A 17013-nucleotide genomic window follows, 5' to 3' on the forward strand; every position below is an offset into this window, starting at 1 on the left:
TCTGTACTTGAATTCATGTGACAAAATCTAAATCTAAAAATCTAAAATCTTACTCTTTTAAATACCAGCAGATACAAACTGTTCAATCTTTCCTCCTAAGACACCACCCCATCTGCATTTCAGCTATTAGTCCTATAAAATTTCTCCAAACTGTCTTCAATGCATTTATATCTTCCTTTACATAAGGTAAATAATACTGTGCACAATACTCCATGTGTGGTTGTACCAGTGCTCTTAGATATTGTATAACTAATGTATAACCTCCATATTCAATTTCCCTTACAGTAAATGGAAACATTGTATTAGCTTTCTTAATGACTTGCTGTACCTGCATACCAATATTTTACAATTCATGAGGTGCATGAGGCCATCCAGATCACTCTGTATTTCAGAGCTCTGCAATCTCTTATTATTTAGATAACTTGCTTATTTGTATTCTCTCTGCCAAAATGGATATTTTCAAATGTTCCCATGTTATATTCCATTTGCCATAATTTTGCCCACTCACTAAACATATTTATATCTTTTCGTAGCCATCTTATGTCCTCTTCACATATTATTTTCCTAGCTACCATTGTGGCATTAACAAATTTGAAGACCATACATTCTGGCCCTCTTCTACAGTTGAGGTACCAGCATTGTTCACTGCGACACATCACTTATTACATCTTGTCAACCTGAAAAAGACCATTAATGTCTTCTGCCTGCTCCCTTTTAGCCAGTCAATTTTCTAGCTGTGCCAATATGCTGCCTCTACACCATGAGCTTTTACTTTTTTCTGCAAGTATTTCCTTCTGTTAGATGTTAAGCTAAACAGCTCACATTCTGTCTCTCTCCCTTTTTGAACGAAGGAGTTACAGTTTCTATCTTCCAATCTAATGGGCCCACCCTTGAATTGAGGAATATTTGGGAAACTTGAATCCAATACATCAATTATCTCACTAAGCCACTTCTTTCAAGGTCGTAGGATGAAGTCCATCAGAAGCCAGGGACTTTCCTATCTGCAGTTGACAATTTACAGTTCTGGAGATTTGACTTTCCTGAGTTCCTCCCTCCCATCTATTTCCTGATTAATGATTCTTAGATATTGTATCCTCTATATGAAGACTGTGGAAAAATGTTGTTCAATTAATCTGCCATTTCCCTTTTTTTTTAATAATATATTTTTATGAAGAAAAAATAGATTTTTAAATATTACAACAAATACAAAACAATGCAATTCAAAACAATACATAAATAGTACAAAACTAAACCCAAATAATAAAAAGAATTCCCCAACCCACCCTCCGAAACGAATGTATAAACATATATAGAGAAGTATAAAATTTAAAATAACCTAAACTAGCTATTTAACTAACTAAATAAATACCTAACAACAAACAAATAAATAGTAACAACTCAGCCCAGCCAAACAAAACACTCATACATTCACAGTTCCTCCTCCCTGGATATTGGGCTCATGAAACAAATTATTACAACTATATAAAAGCCCTTGTTAGTGTGACAGATAAATCTGTTGTGGTTCTGCTCGCCGAGCTGGAAGTTTTTGCTGCAAACGTTTCGTTCCCTGGCTAGGGAACATCATCAGTGCTGTTGGAGCCTCGTGTGAAGCGCTGCTTTGATGTTTCTTCCGGTATTTATAGTGGTTTGTTCTTGCCGCTTCCGGGTGTCAGTTTCAGCTGCAGTGATTTGTATGTGGGGTCCAGGTCGATGTGTCTGTTGATGGATGTTCTTGCCGTTTCCGGGTGTCAGTTTCAGCTGTAGTGGTTTGTATATGGTGTCCAGGTCAATGTGTCTGTTGATGGAGTTTGGGGATGAATGCCATGCTTCTAGGAATTCTCTGGCTGTTCTCTGTCTGGCTTGTCCTATGATAGTGGTGTTTTCCCAGTCAAATTCATGTTGCTGGTTGTCTGAGTGTATGGCTACTAGAGATAGCTGGTCGTGTCGTTTTGTGGCTAGCTGATGTTCATGGATGTTCCATGAACATCAGCTAGCCACAAAACGACACGACCAGCTATCTCTAGCAGCCATACACTCAGACAACCAGCAACATGAATTTGACTGGGAAAACACCACTATCATAGGACAAGCCAGACAGAGAACAGCCAGAGAATTCCTAGAAGCATGGCATTCATCCCCAAACTCCATCAACAGACACATTGACCTGGACACCATATACAAACCACTACAGCTGAAACTGACACCCGGAAACGGCAAGAACATCCATCAACAGACACATCGACCTGGACCCCACATACAAATCACTGCAGCTGAAACTGACACCCGGAAGCGGCAAGAACAAACCACTATAAATACCGGAAGAAACATCAAAGCAGCGCTTCACACGAGGCTCCAACAGCACTGATGATGTTCCCTAGCCAGGGAACGAAACGTTTGCAGCAAAAACTTCCAGCTCGGCGAGCAGAACCACAACAACGGATACCCGAGCTACAAATCTTCAATCAGATTTTAGATAAATCTGTGTCCAGGTATTTCAAAAAGGGTTGCCATGTCTTATAAAAATTCTCAGTTTTGGGGTGTACCATATTTGTGAGAAAATCCAGGGGAATATGCTCCATAACAATCTTCCGCCAACCCGACAGGCCTGAGGGGTTTTCTGATATCCAACCTAGCAAGATATTCTTCCTTGCATAGAATGTAAGAATATTGAAAAGTTTTTCCTTATGCGAGTCTGCAGGAAATACAATGGGTAGGCCCAAAAGGAGCAAAATATGTTCCTTCTCCACCCCTACACCTAAAGTCCTCTCCATTGCACCCACCAGCGCTCCAATATGTTTGAAGCCTGTCACAAGACCAAAGACAATGGGTAAGAGTACCAGTACAGACCTTGCACTTGGGACATGCTGAAGATACCCCTGGTTTAAATTTTGACAAACGGTCTGGGGCTAAGTGGAACCTGTGGAGAATCCCTCAAATAAATCATCCATGCAAGATATACTCCTAGCTGCCCAACGTTTTAAATCTTGAATCTATCATACCTGGTTGAAAACTCAGCATACTCACTAAAGGTGTAAACAAAGATGTTTCCCAATATTACCTTCCCTCTGCCGAATTGCCCTTCATGCTTTAACAGTATTGATGACTATTGGGTTATGGCAATATTCCCTAACTGTCCACACCTTGTCCAAAAACAGCAAACTGGTAACGGGGCACCTTGCCTGGGAGACTTTGATATCTAGCCATATTGAAAGAGGATCCCCACAAACCCAATCATTTATGTAGGTCAAAAGTGAGCTTAATTGGTAATTTTTAATGTCTGGAAGGTCTGCTCCCCCCAATCTGTGAGGCAACTGCAGTTTGGCTAATTTAATGAGGGGCCGTTTATGGTGACAAATAAAGGAGCTAAACCAATTGTTAGTCTCCTGAGTGTTTGTTTATTGAAAATCAGGGGGAGCATCTGTATAGGGTATAGCAAACAAGGGAGAATATTTATCTTAATAAGCGCTATCCGACCCAACCATGAGGCTGGAAGTGCCTCCCATCTTTGGAGATCTTGTTTAATTTTTTCAAATAATTGAGTAAAATTGGCTTTGAACAGCCAATCCAGAACTGGAGTAATGAATATGCCCAAATACACAAAACCCCCCTGTGACCACCTAAATGGGAATCTATAGTCACTCTCAAGAGCCAACTCTTTCGTAAGACCACCCATAAGCATAGCCTCTGATTTAGCAAAATTAATCTTATACCCTGAAAAAGCGCCAAACGTGTGAATGCATTGTATCAGGCAAGGCACTGAGACTGCTGGATTTGTCAAGAAAGTTAGAACATCATCTGCATACAGTGAGATCTTATGTAATTTTGGCCCTACTTCTGGAGCTGACATATTGAGATCCCCACGATTGGCCTCTGCCAACGGTTCAATCACCAACGTAAAAAGTAATGGCTGCCCCTAGAAATATTAAAATTGCTTGATCGTACCCTGTTGGTAATGACCGCAGCAAGAGGTACACTGAAGAGAACCTTTACCCATCTTATGAAAACTTCACCCAGACCAAATCGGTCTAGAGTATAGAAAAGGTATGTCCATTCAATTCGGTCAAATGCCTTCTCTGCATCTAAAGAAGTCACCAATCCCTGTATTAACTGCTGTTGGCATGCTTGAGTTACATTAAGCAGCCTCCTAACGTTATTGAAGGATCTGCGACCCTTTATGAAGCCTGTCTGATCCTCTTTAATAATAGAGGGTAACACAATCTCCAGCCTTAACGCAAGAGCCTTCGAGAGGATCTTAAAGTCCACATTTAAAAGCGAGATGGGCCTGTATGAAGCACTTCTGGATCATTCCCTTTTTTAAGGATAAGTGAAATATTGGCCTCTCTCAGAGATGATGGGAGACAAACATGACTGTATGAATCATTAAACATATTCAGCATCGGGCCTCACAGGATACTTATAAATTCCTTGTAGAATTCACTGGGAAATCCATCAGTACCGGGCGCCTTTCCACTCTGAAGCTGCCTCACAGCTTCCTGCACTTCTTGCTCTGATAATGGGGCATTGAGAAAGGACTGTTGTTCAGGAGTCACATCCGGGAGCTTCAGATCTCTAAAAAAGGATTCCATTTTGGCCTGCCCCTCCTCACAATTCTCAGACTGATATAACTTAGAGAAGAATCTCTGGAATGCCACATTAAGCTTTTTAGAATCACATGTTAGGTTCCCAGACCCTTCCCTAATCGCCGTAATGATTTGTGGGGCACTTCTCCTTCTGGCAAGGTATGCTAAGTATTTGCCTGGTTTGTCATCATGCTCGTATAACCTTTGCTTTGCAAAAGCCAGCTCCTTCTTCGTCGTCTGCGTGAGCACGGAATTTAGTGCAGACCGCAGTGCCGTAATCCTCCGTAGTTTGACCAACGAGGGTCTGTCAAAATAGGCCTTCTCGGCTGCCTTCAACCGTGCTTCAAGGAGACTTTGTTGCTCACCCTTCTGCCACTTCCTACTTGTGGAATATGAAATAACTAACCCTCTAGCATAAGCTTTGGCAGTTTCCCAGAGAACAGATGAGCTATCAACCGAGCCTATGTTGATGTCTAGGAATGCCCGAAATTCCCTAGAGAAATACTTCACAAACTTGCTGTCCATGAGAATAAAGGGGTCCATTCGCCAGTACCTTGAATCCACTGTAACATCCTTAATTTTAACCATGAGGTACACTGGAGCATGATCAGAGATGGCAATATTACCAATCGTACAGGATACCACCAGATCCAGGGTTACCGCAGGGGTCAGAAAAAAAATCAATCCTCGTGTGACATCTGTGCGGATTGGAGAAAAACGTGAAATCCCTACCTGTAGGGTGGAGACACCTCCAGACATCCACCAATCCTAATTCCCCACACAAACCCAATAACTGTTTAGTTTGTGCAGAGGATATCGAGGGACCTTTAGGCAACTTGTCTACTGTGGGGTCCATGAGGCAGTTAATATCTCCCCCTATAATGATGTGCTGAGACTTGAGACTTATCAGTTTAGAAAAAACATCTACCACGAATTTAAGAGGATGAGCTGGGGGACAATAAACATTTAAAATGCCATATTCTTCCCCATTTATCAAGGCTTTAAGAATTACAAACCACCCGTATGTGTCCTTAACACATTCCAACAATTTAAATGAGAGATTTTACCTTACCAATATAGCCACTCCCCTACTTCTGGTATTAAAAGATGAAAAATAAACTTGGTCAAAGCCATTCTGCTATAATTTCAGATGTTCCTCATCATCCAAATGTGTCTCCTATAACAAAGCAGTATCCACCCTCTCCTTTCTAAGACTCAAGAGTACTTTCTTCCTCTGAATTGGTGAGTGACTTCCCTTGATATTCCAGGTACACCATTTAATCAAATCATTAGCCATAATCTTCTGCAATTTCATTTAAATTCCAGAGAGGAGGAACCCTCTCTTAGTGTCTTAGTGTTGCATGGTCCACCAAATATAAAAACTACATAAACTAAAATCACAACATTTAACAAACATACAAAATTATTAAAAATAAAAAATAACAAAAACCAGAAAACCAGCCAACATATATAGCGCCAATAGCACTGAGTAGGGGAATTCACCCCCTGCCCAGAGGGGGCAACCTACCCATCCTTTGGTATGTCCTAACCTAGAAATTTAAAATGTACATCTTAACCACCACTGGACATAGTTTGAACCAAATTATTATCAATAGAAAAAAAGGGAAAAACAAAGCTCCAACTGGATTTCCTCCATTTCTTTTACAGAATGTTAAAGGCATACCCAAGCAAGGATATTTACACATACGACAATTATTTAAGTTAGGTTAGTTTGTCCACAAAGTCTCTTGCCTTCTCCGATGTGTCAAAGAGATGCATGGATCCATCTAAGGTGATCCGAAGCACTGCCGGATATCTCAGGGAGTATTGAATCCCAAGCTCCTTCAATCTTCTCTTGACACCATCATACGATTTTCGTTACTGGACCCACTGCCACTGAAAAGTCCTGAAAAAACATGATCTTAAACCCCTCATAAAGTAGGGCCTTTGGATCCTTCCCCTGGAATCTGGAAGCCTCCATGACTCTCTTCTTATCCCGTAATGATGGAACCGTACCAGGAAAGGACGAGGGCGTTGACCCAGACCCGACCTCCACGTTGCAGCCCGGTGAGCCCTCTCTATCTTCAATCCTCTCATGTCAGTCACCAAGTCAAGGAATTTCGGAAGCCAATCTTTAACAAATTCCGCAGGCCGCTCACCCTCCTTACCCTCAGGCAGACTGATGATCCGAATGGTTTTTCTTCTGCCCCTGTTTTCAAGATCATCCATTTGGTCACGCAAATTACGAACCTGCATCTTCAGGGCTTGGATCTCTTCTTTGAATGAACTGACATCAGCTTCCACCACTGTGACCCTGTGCTCCGCCTCATCCGTCCTCTTCTCCAGGTCTCCCAGCTGCTGCTCATGCTTCTGCAGCTTGAGAGAGACTGGAGCCAGCTTCTCTTCAACCTGTTTCCCCAACATCTCGCGAGATTTTGAGAGCTGGTTCACCAGCTCCTGGAGAGTAATCTGCTCTGAGGCTGCTGCAGGCTGAGCTGCAGGCCCGGCCTCAGATGCTCCTCCTCCCTTTTTAGGCATTTCTGGACAGCTGAAAATACAGGTAAGTCAATTTTTAAATGTTTCTTGGGGCTCCACAATCTTTCCAACACCCCAAGAAATCCTGATGACCTGGGTTGGGTGGGTTAAAGGACTGTCCTGCTCCTGCTGCGATGCGAAGCTCTGCAGTTTGATCTTCTTAGATCGCCGCCATCTAAGATCCCCCCAGTTCCCTATTTTTGATTATTAATTTTCATACAGGACCAATGCTTACTTTGTTAATTCTTTTCGTCTTTATAAGTATTTATAGAAGCTCTTACTATCATCTTACTCTTGTCTATTGTCTATCTGTTGCAGAGTTCTTGAAAGCTAACATGCAAATTTCTTACGAAGCCAGGGGGAAAAGGCTGGCCAGAAACGTTGTGCAGAGTTGATAGGAACAAAAAAGGCTGTGGAACAACAATTCAACAATTTATTTATTGAGCACATTTTGATGTAACTGGTTTATGTCCGCAAAAGAAAGTAAATCAAACCCCCGTAGTCTCCCAACCTTGATAGAAGATTTTCACAACCTATTTGGAAGTTGAATTGAGAAAAGTTTATTTGCTTCATTTTCAGATCCTCTGATCTGCCAGTGTAATCGCTTTTGCCTTTTTCTCATTCCTGCCTCCCACCCCATTATTCACCACTCTCTCTTCGCTGCTGCCGTTGCTCTCTTTGCACCTTTTTCCTACTGGCTTAAAATCTATTCATTGTTAACATCTCCCGGTTCTGTGGAAAATTCATTGAAATGGTTTATTTCCCTTTCCACCAATGAGAAACCTGATCTCTTGTGTATTCCCAGAATTATTATGCTTTTACCTGCATTTAAAAGTTGGAAAGGCATGTACAAACAAAGGCTACTTTCGAAGTTAAATTTGATTTCCTGTCACTGGTGGATTTCGAGAACTCAGCTAATTTCATCCAGCCTGTCCTTAACCTCATGTGAAAATGCATTTCATTTTTAAAATACATTTTTCTGGTATAGAATATTCAGTTATTTTAGAATACAATCTATCCATTCAGTCTTTTTTTGTTGTTTTTAAGTTGGCATTTGAGAAGAAAAGAAAATCCTGCATTATACTTGACTCAAAGTGCTTCAAACTGTGAGTTATGGCATTGAATTGTAGAGGTCCATGTCTGGTATAAAATGCTGCAAGCCAAATCTAAAATTTGCATAACTCACCTAGACTGATAGCTATGAATTTTAAGATTTTAGACATATGCACTGACCTCATACATAGCACAAACATTTTTAAGGTCTCCAATGGCAGGCACCTCTACTTAGATGAGAGAGTCATGCCCCATTGAGGCTTGAAATAAAATGACCTTGTATTTTGAACCATCATACTAATGCACCTAAAACTTGGTAATTTTACTGGTATTGCCTGACCCCCAGTGTCTTCCCATGGTTGCAGTTTTTGATCTGCCATTAGTCAGACCAGATTGCCTGCATTCTGCTCAAAAGCCAGTGTGCAGATTTTTTTTTAGATAAATCACTCCAAATAGGTTGTCAGAAAGAAATCTGTTCTTTTATTATATGTTTGAGATACACCCAAATCATAATGAATGTGAGAAAAATGACAGTAAAAATAATGAGATGTTCTGTATGAATTGTCACCGTGCAATTAAGAGATACTGAATCAGGATGCGACAGTGCTCAGCAGGAATATGTGCAGTGAGTAAGAGGTAAAGCAGTTTCTGGAGGATTTGGATAGGCTTAATGAATGGACAGGAGGAAAAAGGTGAGATTATCCACTTTGGTAGAAGAAATATAAGTGCAAGTAATTTCCAATTGAAAAGTATACACATGCAGAGGGACATGTTAATAAATCCTTGTTAATAAGTCACTGAAAGCTGACATGCAAATGCAACAAGCTATAGGGAAGGCGAATATTGTAAGCTTTTATTGCAAGAGGATCAGAGTAATGGATAGTGAAATCTTGTTTCAATTGTATCAAAGCCTGGTTCGACTGCACTTGGAGGACTGTATGCAGTTTTGGTCTTCCTACCCTTAACAAGGATATTTTTACCATTGAGGGAGTGCATTTTGAGTTTACCAGACCTGTTGCTGGGAAGAGAGACTGGGCAAATTATGCCTGTATTCTTTCTATGCTCTATCCAGCTTTTAATCTAAAATGTAGGCATTGACAACAATAGCTATCTTCTCCCACTGCATTTGCAAAATTTTTATGAAGGGCCTGCTAAATCTACATATGTAGAGGAACTTCCTCTTCCCCTCCATCTCCTGCAGGGTCTCTCAAGCTGCATTTCTAACTACTTGTTCCTATATTCCTAATCTATTTTATTCTTAAAAATCAATGTATAATTTCAGTTACATCACAGTTACATTTTTGCTATAAATTCTGTGTTACGATTGAGCCCTCCACTATCACCTGATGAAGGAGCGTCGCTCCGAAAGCTAGTGTGCTTCCAATTAAACCTGTTTGACTATAACCTGGTGTTGTGTGATTTTTAACTTTGTACACCCCAGTCCAACACTGGCATCTCCAAATCATATTTTATTCTTGGTTAGTTTACACTCATATTCTGTTTTTGACATTTTAAAATCAGATTTTGATGGCCTTTTGCTAATTCTAAAATTCTTTCAATCCCCAAACTTACTATTATTCTTTGCAATATCATAGGCCTTGTCTGTTAATCTAATACCATTCTTAACTTTGTTAGCAAGCTATGGATGATTTTTGTTTACTGAGCTTTTGATTTCCAATGGAATTAATTTAGTTGAATATCTTGAATCATTTCTTTAAAAGTTTTGCATGTCTTTTCTTCATGGTTTTAGCCTATAGACCCAATCAACTATCACCAGCTCTCTGCTTATAAATTTGCATTAGTCTTGTTAAGTTTAAAAGTCATGCATGCAATTGGAACTATAGTTGGTTCTGATAATAACACAATAGTTCCATTCTCACGCGATCTCGCATTATAAGAAAATCATGCAATGGCTGCATTTAAACTAATGGGGCCGGAATCACATTATAGCCAATACAGGTAAGAAAAGTTCGCCTTCTACAAATAATTGTCTAAATTCCTCAATCACTTTAATGCTAATTCACGTGGAATAACACACGTTATAGCAGAACTGACTGTATTGTGAATTCGATTATGATTACTATTTTCCAGTGGACCGCTTACCTTGACATTAGTTTTTGAACCCTGCTCCATTGCATAAAATTAAATCTATAATAACTTTTCTCGACTTGGTTCCAGAATATATTGGTTCAGGATATTGCCACAGCAGGCATTCCACAAAGTTGATTTCCAGGCAACCTTTGTAAATTTGATTGTTCTGGTCAAGTGAAGATTAAAAACCCCTGACAATTATTCTATTGCCTTTGTTACAAGCCCAAATGATTTCTTGTTTAATACTTTGTTCAATGGTGTAACTAATGTTAGAGCGCCTATAATCAATACAAAGTATAGTGTGTCCAACCCAACCTCTGGGATTAGATTGGATGCCCATTGCCATTTCCCCCCACTAAATCCAATGGTGAATTGCTTGGAAATCAAAGTCAGGATTCCAATTTTTAATTGTTTTACATCTCAAACAATCCACCATTTTGGGAGGGTGGGGGGCTGGGGGGGGGGGGGGGGGGGGCGGGGGTAGCTGTTAAAATTACTGTCTCACTGGCCAACCGTCTCACTTATTAGTGTTTTATGACTGTTGGTGTTTCTAAGTTTCACTGTTTTTGATGTACAGATCTGAGTTTCAACATCTTTTGATAATTTTGATTTCAGCTCAGCTTGTCTTTATCTCACAATGGTTTCATAAAACTAGGTCAAACTCTATTCAACTGATTGCCTTGAAAAGCTAAGTCATTTTGTTTTTTCTTTTTAAAACTATTATAGCCCATGAAGGTCCCAGGCATCAAAATTGATGATCCATACTTTTATCATTATCATGACAGTAACCATACCCATTCTCCTTCCTTCTTTTTGAGCAAACACCCTTTCTCACCAATGTCCTTATGCCATTCTTCAGGCTATTCCTCCTTTTCTTTCTACTTCTCTTTCTGAAATATTATATACCCTTGAGTATTTATTTTCTAGCTTTGGTCAAACTGCAATCCTGTCTCTGCAATGGTGAAAATCATTTATCTCATCTTGAGTCACTAGTTCATTGATCTTATTATAAATATTGTATGCATTCAGATAAAGTGACTTCAATTTGGTTTTTTAGTCTTATTCCCAGCATTGACCTCACTCCCCAATACACTAGTAACATTAACTTCTCTGTTTCTTTTTGGCTTAATCAGCTTGTCTTTAAACATGTAAATATACTTTTGCATTGTGTCAACATTTATATTTGCATTTCTAAATCTCTGTTCACTTGAGCCCACCTCTCATCTGTTCATTTAAAGCTATTTTTCCCTACTCTTGCCGTTCTTGACTGCAATTTTATGTTTGCATGTACTGTCCCTTCCTATCACAGACTGGCTAATATTACTGATCTCACTGCCTTGTCCTTCATATGAATCCTCCTTCCCTCACTATTTACTTCACAGCACTTGTTATATGATTCAGGACATTGTCCCCAGCATGATTCAGATGAAAGCCAATGGTACAGCTCCCTCTTGCTGCACTACTGGTAACAATGCTCAGTCTACAAACCCATTTCTTCCACACTAATCCTTGATAAATGCCCTAATCTTACATACCAAATATCAATTTGCTTTCAGCTCAGGTAGTAATCCAGAGATTATTATTATTAATAGTGATTCTATAGTTAAAAATAAGTTCCCATGTACTTTATACAATTATCTGTATATTTTTTAAAAATTAGATTGCTCAAGTGCTTACTAGGCAAGAGACTACTCCGATGTTCCAGCACTGCCTTTCAGTAACTAAGCCCATGGTATTGACTAAGAGTTGAGGAAGCTGAGCGATGGTGTGTGGCATCACGGGGAGATATTTTGGATGTGAGGTTTTGCCTCTACAGCCTGAACCTTCTTTTAAAAGGTTCCCCACCATGAGGTCAGTTCGAAAGAGCGAACTGACTCCCTACTGAGTAAGGAGCATCTGTTGGACATGAAGGGAGCAGTTGGAGTGAATGCTTGGAGGATTTGGTGATTGTGATATGATGAAATCCTCAATTTTGGGGGATGTTTAATGACAGGGAGGAAGACAAGCTTGCAGGCCTGGCTGGTGCAATACTGGTCATCCTGGCTACAAGGAGTATTTTCAAGGGACTAACCGCACCCTCATCTGAACCACTAGAAATCATGAGGCCTGAGAAATCTGGCTCTCTGGAATAGGCCTGGAGAGCAGGTTATATACGAGGTCACCAATTTTACATCAATACCGTATACTGTGTCCAACCCAACCTTCGGCATCAATTGGCTGCCAATTGTAATTTCTTGTCCACTAAATCCAAAAGGTGAATTGTTTGGAGGTCAAGGTCAGGATTCCAATTTTTAAATTTTTTACTTCTCAAATAATTGACCATTTTGGTGTGAGGGTGTGGAAGAGTGTTAAAATTACCAACTCGCTTATCAACGGCTTACAATACATATGGAAATACAACATTTTATCATTGTAGACATTTGTGATGATGAGAAAACCCCAAATTCTTAGCCCAGTTCTACTGAACATGTTTAACTTAACTACTTAAGTTAAGTTTAATTTCCTGAAGGAAAATTATGGATAACCCTATAATTGAGCAAAACTGTCAAACAATTATCTATTCAAGGTTGGTCTAATCAACATCAATACATTTTTCAGTTCAGCTACTTAACCCTGAGAAAATAATTGACATTGTTCAGGCTTTATGAATTGTACCAACATGAATAGCAATTATTTCAGACCATCATGTTTGCCTAATTTCCAGAAAGTTCTATGGCAGTGCTCAGTCAATAAGGAAGGATATTGATCTAAGTTAAATAACAAACAAATCAAATGTGCAATGAAATTGAATACAAAAGAGTTCTTTCTAAACTGTGCAAAATAAATATTTGTTTCTTTCATGTTGTTAAGCAATCTCATACAATCATTTCAAAATTTGGTACAATCACTCACATTGGAAAACATTCAAAATGCAGTACATTCATTAATCGCACCCAGCTAGTCATTTAATAAGTGAAAGAATCCTCTGCTGAGGTCATCCTAAAGCTCACGCTATGTTGAGATTACGTATTGAGATAATGTTCCTGTGAGCAAAAAGGGAGTGAATTCTAAGTAACTTCTAATGTAAATTCTTCAAGAACCACTTTATAAAAGTTATAGTCTATATATCTGTCAACCAGCATATTTTAAACTTAAATTCAAGAAATGCTTCACTTTCTCAGACATCAATGTCCCAGTTTTACGTCATCTCTTCAATTTCAAGCTGGACCACCATGCAAGCACAATGTAAAACCAATATACTAAGGAAAAATATAATATATTCCACAGAATGCAGTACTGACAGAACCCACAGTATTGAGTACCATGCCTGTGCAAATCACAGTCCGGCACCAGTTGTTTGACGCAATTGAATATGACATACTAAGCAGCTGGACAGTGACATCTCTTTCAACATGTATCATGCTCATCTTCTAATACAGTCATATATTTTGAGATAGCCAAATAATTGCAGTCCAGTTAGTCAACCCAGAATATATCATGCTAAACGTGCTTAGTCTGAGAATTACACAATAAGGGAATTTCCCAGTGGCTGCATTTGCTGATTCCTATGCAATTTATAATGTAGTAGTCAAGAACTCAACATTCATCTTTTTGTAAAGTTCCTCAACTGCTGTCCAATAAAAATGAAGTGTGAATGAACAGGTTACCTACTTGTCTGGGACAACAGTGGGGCAAGTTGACAGCAATTTCCTGCTGAGGGGGATTTTTTTTGCCACAACAATATACTGTGACACTATGAGAATAAACACAAGTGCCAGTCCTGCCACTAAACATCAATCAAACGTGAAACTTTCATTCAAGGAGCTCCATTATTTCCTATCTAATATGACCTGCTGAGACGCATGCATGCATATCTCTTTCACCTATTTGCACCCTTCCATATACATAAATGGAGGACATGCAACAAATCAAATCTGTCGAGGATGGAGTAGCTGGGCCATCTCTGCTGATGGCTGAGAAGTGCCACATACAAGTTACTTATTCGGTGTCTTAGTGGGTTGTGGTTTCTCAGCATTAACATCTGTTGTCCTGTCACTGCAGCCATTGACGGTCATGGTGGCACATATTGATTTACAGATGGTGTTATCATTTTTTGCTATCATCAGCAAGCAACTCCTGGATGCAAAAATCAGTGTCTAGGACCTTTATGTCATCCTTGCAAGTATCTATTAAACAGCGCCTTCCAATTCCTCCTGATCTTCTGGCTTTGGCTTCCTTGCTAGGCAGACAATCCTTCAGTATGTAACTGTTATCCATCTTGCAAATCTGCTTGAGCCAACAAAGCTGCATCTGCTTGATGAGTTCTAACATACTTCCAAGATGTGCTTTCGAAAGGAGTACGGCATTTAGGATTTTGTCCTTTGACAAGATTTACAGAATTATGTCATAAACAGTGGCAGTAATGTCGACTGTCTCTGTCTCAGCCAACAGTTAGCCTTAGTGAATGTGAGTTTAGAAGGCACAGAGTATTCTTTAACTAATTTTTTAACCAATTCATGCTTTTATTCTCAAAAGTATCAAGTATCAAAAATATCAAAATATCAAAATATTTCCAAGTACAAATTGTAAACAGTCAAAAGAAATCGCACTTGTCACCCATCTGCTACCTCAATACTGTACTTAAATTGAAGCACATTACCCAGGAATGCCTAGTTGGCCAGGGCGCACATTCTGTTGCTCTCCTCCACCTCCTGGTAAGGGTTGCTCATACATTGTTTCTCTGCAGGAGTTACGCTGGAGGGCTCAGATGATGCTGGGCTTTTTCCTTGATCCTCTTATCAGTTTCTGTCCCATGTAGAGACGTCCCCATTGTACTTTGAAGTGCCGATCCTCCCAATCACCACAGGATCTGTTTTGCCTCTCAGTGACTGGGCTGGCTCAAAAGTCACATGACACCAGATTTTGTCCAACAGGTTTATTTGAAATCACAAACTTTTGGAGGTTTCGGAAGTCAATTCACCTGATGAAAGAGCAGTGCTCCAAAAACTTGTGATTCCAAATAAACCTGTTAGACTATAACATGGTCCAAAAGCTTTTGGAGAACTGCTCCTTCATTGAGTGAAGTGACTTCTGAGAGCTCCAAATGTTTTGTGATTTTAAATAAACTTGTTGGACTATAACCTGGTGTTGTGTGACTCTTGACCTTGTTCACCCCAGTCCAACACTGGCACCTCCGTAACTTGATTGGTCTGAGCAGTAGCCAGTATGTAAGTGACTGCATCATGAGCTTGAGCAAGTCTCAAGTATCTCCAAATGTGCTTTAACCCATTGCAGCCCTGGCCAATAGAAACATTTGTTGAGCTTCCTTTAACATGAATGTTAAGTTTCATAGCCTTATAACAAAGTCATTAGAAGACAGACCTCATAAGCCAGCATCTTAATCCTGAAGGTCCTCTTGATATTATTTTGCATGTTTTGTGAGCCAGCCAAAGATGTGGTCTCTTCCCTTTACGTGCATTCAGAGACCGATTGTCACATTGGAACAACGTGGCAGAATTTGCATACCATTTCGAGTGGGGTGATATCTAGTGTAATCAAATTGTGACGCTTGAGTGTAAAGGTATAGTGCAATCATAGTGTGACACATAACTAGCTTTCTAGTACAAGTTCCAGGTGTGGGAGAGATAATCCATGAGTCCTTGTAGTTGAGTAGGAAGACTATCATGGCATCAACACTGTGGAGTACAGAGGATCGGAGGGTCTTTAGCCTGCATGTCCATTGATCCTTAAAGGTAGCAGGACAATTAGATTAGATCTTTAAGAAGACATATGGGATACATGCCTTTGTTAGTCAAAGTATTGAGTATGAAAGCAAGGAGATTATGATGGAGTTGTATTTAATCATTGTTTAGGCCACACCTGGAGTACTGTGTGCAGTTCTGGTCACCACATTGTTGGAAGAATTCGATTGCACTAGAGAAGGTACAGAGTAAGTTCACCAAATCTGGAGTGACTCAGCTATGAAGACTGACTCGAGAGGCTGGGATTGGGGTTAATTTCCTTTGGGCAGAGAAGGCTGAGGTGGGACCTGATTGTGGTGTATGAAGTTGTGAGTGGCATAGATAGCGTGGATAGCGGGACACATTTCCCTTTAGTAGCAGGTTCAATAACGAGAGAGTGCAGATTCTAGGTTAGGAGCAGAAGATTTAGGAAGGATTTGAAGAAATACTTTTCACCTAGAGGGTGGGAGTATTTGGAACTCACTGTCAAAAAGGGTGGTCAATGCAGCAACTCTGAAGACATTTAAGAAGTATTTATATGAGCACTTGAAATGCTATAGCATACAAGGCTATGAGCCAAGTACTGGAAAATGGGATTAGCATAGATAAATGCTTGATAATGGTGTGGATATGTTTAGTCTACTGTACAATCTCTATGGCTCTATAACTGCAATCATTTCTAACAGAGATTTGAACATAAGGTGACTGATTTATTCTTCTGTCATTATCAGTCCGACATCTACGGGTCTTACCAGGTATCCTAGAAGCTGCATAATGCCGTCATTTTGAGGTTAGCCTCTGCAACCCTGGTTTATGACTCCACTATGCAGTACTCTGACTGATACAATGCAGCACTTGTTTTGAGCAGTGGCCATTATGGAGCAGATGCTAGGCCTCCTGAACATGAAGCTTCATCGCTTGGTTTGGACAAGGGACTTGCAGTTTACCGGAAACAGTACCTGAACATATTGTGCTCTGTGCGGTTGGAGCAGGCAAACAGAGGATGTTGAAGATCTGGGAGAGTTGCAGCAGAT

Source organism: Hemiscyllium ocellatum, chromosome 9, assembly GCF_020745735.1.
Source record: "Hemiscyllium ocellatum isolate sHemOce1 chromosome 9, sHemOce1.pat.X.cur, whole genome shotgun sequence".
NCBI classification, from domain to species: Eukaryota; Metazoa; Chordata; class Chondrichthyes; order Orectolobiformes; family Hemiscylliidae; genus Hemiscyllium; species Hemiscyllium ocellatum.